Genomic DNA, 6,000 nt, shown 5'->3' with positions numbered 1-6,000 from the left:
GGATCATGAACGTTCCTCCAGCTTGTCACACTCAGCTCTGTCCTGGAAGTCTAAAATAAATCACAAGCTGGGCTGTGGCCACGCTCCTTAGACAAGGTGCTGAATGCAGGAGCCAGCCAGGCTTTTAGAGGTTTGCACTGTTTTGTAATTACAGCCTGAATGCACCTTTGTGTCTTTGCCTTCTTCCAAGGAATATTTTCTCTGTTTTCAGGCACCCCTTTGGTTCTGTTCTTACTTCTCTCTTTTCATACAGTCTGAATGGGTGCTGAGGGAGGACACCCTGGTTTCTGCAGGAAATCATGCAGTCCACTTCTAATTAAAAATCCTACAGAAACAGCCAATGTTTCTACTAAAGCTTCAGCAAAGACTGGAGGAAATGGAAGCTATCCCCCGTTGAGAGAACATCAAAGCAATTTCTGAAACTGAAGATATAATTATGACAGGGTCCTGTGGCTTTCCCTTCTCATTGCTGGGCTTTCTGCCACGTTGTGCTGTCAGTCTGGGACTGATGATCTACGTTCAACAGCTTTCTATTTTTTGAGAGGAGGCACAGTGCTCTTGTGCTGAATGACCTTCCATTTCCCAGCTATGAATCCAAGTAACTAGTCAGTAAACACTCGATGAGCTGTGTTTGGAGATGACCTTGTGGTGTGCCTTTGAGCAGGCAGTGGTGAAAGGAGACAGGCGATTTCCACACTTGACCCAGCAGAGGGCATGAGTTGGCTCCTGGGATTCATGCCAGATCCACCCGCGTGTGGAAAGCACAAGTCATTGTTCATGCATCGCTGTGATTTCTGCCACAGATAAGACACACTAGGGCGTGTGTTTTGGAGATTATCACACTTAGGTGATTGAAGTCCGGGGACAAGCCGAGGTATGTGATAATCACTCAGAATTCCACTGCCAGGTGGATCTTGCAGTTTAAGGAGATCATGTCATTTCCTTCCGGAGTTTTGGATGCTGCAGCAAAATCAGGTGCTGCCATTGCTGTGGGGAGGTGGGATATCCAGAAAAGGGGAAAGCCCTGCTCAGAGCATGGCTTCAACCACGCAGGAGTGAAGGTGGCTTTCATACAGAGCTGGGCTGGCCACATCATGCTGCATCTGCTCCTCCTGTTGTCAGATCTGCAGCAGCTGTCAGGAGGAGCTAACATGATTATCCCCAGGATGAGATTACCCAAAGGTGACTTCTTCTCTTACTGTGACAGGTGCTGGGAACTGACTCTTCACCTTTGGAGTCACACTGATGGAATAGGGTTTCTTTCAGGAAACTAAAGATGGGAGCCATAATAGTGTTATGTGTCCCTTCCCATCTCATTTTCCTATTTCTATATCTTGGATCACCAGCCCTCTGCTCTGAGCAGAGTTGTGAGTGCAGTGGGACAGTCATCTGGGATTTGTGATTGTGAGAGCAGCCCCAGCTCCTGGCTCTGTGGGGGCACCTGCAGGAGGAGATGTTTGATGGGACAGGCACCAATCCTCTTGAAGGAGTTTTTTGGTTTTGCTGTCTCTAATTTTGAAGCAATATTTGTACCAAGTGTTGGTAAGGATATATCAGTGTCAGAATAGCAGGTTTAGACAATACTCATTTTTAAATGAATATTATGTCAATTTATTGGTCATATTTAAAACAGCAGTGGCAATGCCTACCAGAGGGCCTGTGAAGAAGTTATGGGTTATCTAGAATAGCTAGACTTGGTCCTGTGTTGTCTGTAGGGCTGCAGTGTGGTGGGTAGACAAGCCTGCAGTGCAAATCAGAAGATCACATGCAAGGAATTAGGAGAAGTAAATCTAATTATTACTCTTGCAAAGAGGGTTTTCTGTCCCTTGATTTACTTTTTCCATCATATGCTGAAACAAGATGAGTTGTCTGACATATTGGGGGTGTCAGTATGATTTTGCTCACATTTGATTTTTGATGTAGCATGCTTAATTACTATAAAAAGGTTTGGAAGACTTTGAAAAGGAAAATAGTATGATACATATAAATTTGTTAACAGATCTCAGTGTTTTGTAAGAGATCAACATTATGTTCTCTAAGGGAAAATGGCACAAAGAGACATCCACCATACAGTGACACTTAATATTATACCTGCTCAATAAATCAGGTAATCTGTGATCAGAGCTAGTCTCTGTACATTGCAGCAGGTCCTTGAAACCATCTTTTAGTCACCAATGGTCCTTCTGCCTCAGTGCTTAATGATAGTCACACAGAATTATCTGTGGCAACTTTTGAGGTTCACTGTAATTCACACAGAATCCTATAAACAGTTGTGTGAATCGTAAAATCAGCTAGGTTGGAAAAGATCTTTGAGATCATTAAGTCAAAACCTTTGAGAGCACAGGGGAATGAGGCACCCAGCTGGGCTTCTCTTAGCTGGTCAAGTACTCTGCCAGCCTCTTTCCTCAGGGAGAAAGAGGAATTTGTATTTTCTGCTTCAGAGGATGAAATTAATTTTGTAAAGTGCAGGCTGTCCGTCCTTGCCTGAGGTCTGCTCACAGGGAGCAGGCTGTGCCTCTGGTCAGCTGGCTTGTAGAAAAGCTCAGCTGTGGGAAACAGTCTGATGGTAATGAATGAGCCACAAATCTGCCTGTGTAACTGCTCTGGCCACATCATCCCATTTTCAGTGTCTGTCAGCGTAAGTTTTGCCCCAATTTCTTGTCTGTTTCCCTGTCAAACAGTCATTCCACAAATGACTCTATGGAAAAGCTAGATTAAAAAGTCACATAAGCTGCTTTAGCAGCCATTAGTTTAAATACACTCAGCAGTGTAAACATTCATTTGCCAAATCAATTCAGTAAATGGAGACAGGTCACTGCATTAAATGGACTGGTGTGTACTCAGGACACCAGATCCCCTCAGCAAGAGATGCAGGGACTGTTCTCTCCCTCCAACACTACTCTTATTGGAAACGTGTATTGGAGAAATTGTTTTGTCATTACTTGGAAGTAATGACAGAGACCTGGTTAGAGAGGTCCCTAAGAGGTTTAATACATCTCCAGGACTTGGGAGGATGGTGCTTGCTAGCAAAGGGAGGTAATTCCTGTCTTTGGCTCCTATCCCTACATGCATGTGCTTCTGGAGTGAGACACAGCCTGGAAAACTAACAGCAGCACAGACTGCCAATGCCTTTCCCTTCCATGGGTGCCATGGTAGGAGAAAAGGGCTTTTCTCTTGGAGTACTTGGACATTTGCACTAAAGAAACAATGATGGTCTCAAACAGCACCATGGGCACTGGATGCCCTGCAGTTGTTGAGATAAATATGTGCCTGTGCTGTGCCTTAGAGACCCTAGTCCCAAATCCTGCCACCAAGTGTGGTGTCCCTGTCCTGGTGGGCTGTGGGAAAGGGCTTGCTAACACCTTTGGCAGGTCACATCTGAGTATGTACCCTCGAGTGCTCTGAGCATGTGCTAGGTTAACATCCTGTGGCTGTGGGCTTTCTATTTCTCTTTCTGTAATGAGAGAGAAATAATATGGTAGGAATATTGATTTTTCAGAAAAAGCAGAACCAAGAGATGCCCTGTGATTTTTGTTTTCCTGGTTATGAGATTGTCACAGGCTGAGCAAATCAAATGGTCACACATCCTTTTGCCTCTGCTGTGTATTTCCTGCCTGAAGTGGCTGTAAAGCCCCAGCAGAACCTGGCAGCCTCTTGCAGAAGTTATACAAGTCACATGTTTGTACATGAGTTTATATTTCTATATGAGGAGTAACACTCAGTACTCCTAAACACACAGACCTATTGTTTCATGACAAATAAAATCAATTTGACATGAGTCTGATTTCAATGCTCTCTTGAGGGGAAGGTGAGGAAAAATCTAATGTGAAATTGATTAATCCCTATTCATTCCATGGTAAAAAAAACCCCAAGCAAACAACAAAACACAAAACTAAACCAAAATAAAAAAAAATAATAAAAATAAAACAAACCCAAATCAAAACCCAAAGAGAAGTCCAGTGCTCTTGTCAGGGGACTTGCAGCCCTGCTGACATTAGGAAATGCCTGGGCATTGGCTAAGCCTAAAATCTTAGTGCAGTATTAAAGAAATAATCTTTTCATTACACTTTCAGTTTTGAAGTCTTTTTTTTATGACAGAAAAAGAGCTAACTAAGAAAAAAAAAGGACTGGGTGAGGTTTCTTTGGGGCCCACAGAGGCTGCTGCAGTGATGGGAAATGTCATTAGGCAACCTCAGGTGTGCACCAGCTGCGAATCTTCTCTGGCTGTGGGCATAGGATGGGGTGACTTGGCATAGAGCCACTTATTTTTCCCCTCTGGTGGAAGTTTGCCCTTTCAGTGTACTCTGGGGATAATAACACAGGACTGAATAAAGACAAGATATGCTGACTCTTCACTATTACAGGCCATGGCCCCACTAGCATAATAACATTAAGCTCTTTCTTCTAATTTCTATAAGACTGGGCTTTCTTATGTTATGATGAGGTTTTGGCTTTTGTTTTTAAGAATAAAAAGGGAGAGCCAAACCTTAACAGCCTCCTTCATCTGGAGTGACTTGACAGTACTTTGTACAGTAACTGTGTGCCATAGTACCATTGCAGACCCTAAGAAGATTTAACTAACCTGTATTGCAGGAGGAAATGATAGCTTAGATATTTGCTCAACATGCTAATCACTTTAAAAGTACCAGTGAGCAAGTTTTGAAAATTCTGCAGAATGAAAGCAATCAGAAAGATTTTATTCCCAAGGGCTCAGTTTATGAAAGCCAGATAACTTATGGTGTAACCTAGTTGGGATCTTTGTCCATCACCTACTGTAGGGGTTTGGTCCAGAGTGAAAGAGATTGCTGAAGTCAGGAGTTGAATAGGTTTGCAAGTGCAATATAGCAAAACTGAATAAATTTCCCCTCTAAATATGTGGTTCTACCAACGTGTCCTTGTCTTTCACCTTTGTGTCCCCCCTGCTCGCTATGGTGCTGCTGCTCCCCTCATGTCTCAGTGAGCCTGAGCGCTCCTCAGGCAGTGATGCTCCTGCTGTGGTCCATGAGGTGCTCAGTCCAACCTCAGGAGGCTCAAAATAAATACCTGCAGTTTATATTTCCTCCAGATATCACCTATACTGGTTACTGTATAATACTGTATCACCTATTACTGTCTTACTGCTCCTTGGTTGTGTAGCCAGGTGTAGTCGAAAATGTTTTGTTCACTCTTCTACTATACAGCCTTTCCAAAAAATAAAAGAAATTTGATGCATGAGGGTACTGTGGGCTCTGGAGTTCCTACCTACAGCAAGTTTGATTCTGCTTTTGATGTAAAACCTCAATTCAATTTCATCAATGTGTTTGTTTATTTTGCTGAGATTTCATAGCTTTTTAAACAGAAGCTTACCACATGTTTTGGTAGTGGCTGTGACAGTACACACGAACATTTCCCAATTCATTATTTCTCCTTTGACCAGCTCTGCCTATCCTCTCCTTCTAATCTGTGTTTAACAGATGAGTGTGTCTCAATAATGAACGTTTGAGAATGTCGCAATCTGTGTATGTGGCAGTCCTCCAAGTGAAGGAGGAAAACTGTGGGAAGAGTTCCTGGGTACTCATTTTACTGCTCAGCATTAGGCATCTGTTTGATTGTTCCTAACAAGCTGAAGCAAAATGGACAGGCAGACACAACCAGATATATTTTAATTTGCATCTCTATGGCATTTCCCATGCCAGAGTAGGATTTGGCAGTCATTCTGTTTCTGGAATATGAAAAAATACCAGGCTGGCTGAGGGTGGGCTTCCCTTGTCTCCATGTGGTGTTTGAAAAGGGCAAAAGTAACAAGTGGAGAAACTTGCAGCCTAATTAAATCTAGTATTAAGTTCTGAGATGAACCTCTAACTTTAATGGTGTATGGTTGTTTACTTCAGGATGATTTGGTGCTGGGATTCATTTGCTGTTATGCTCCTTAGGCAAACTGGCTAAAACAGCTGGAAAAACAGCTGGTCAGAGTGAGTGTTGTTGCAGAGGCAGAAACAGAGCATCCAGGCTAATGAGTAA

This window comes from Molothrus aeneus, chromosome 8 (genome assembly GCF_037042795.1).
Source record: "Molothrus aeneus isolate 106 chromosome 8, BPBGC_Maene_1.0, whole genome shotgun sequence".
Classification (NCBI taxonomy): Eukaryota; Metazoa; Chordata; class Aves; order Passeriformes; family Icteridae; genus Molothrus; species Molothrus aeneus.
This window is presented reverse-complemented; position numbering follows the sequence as displayed.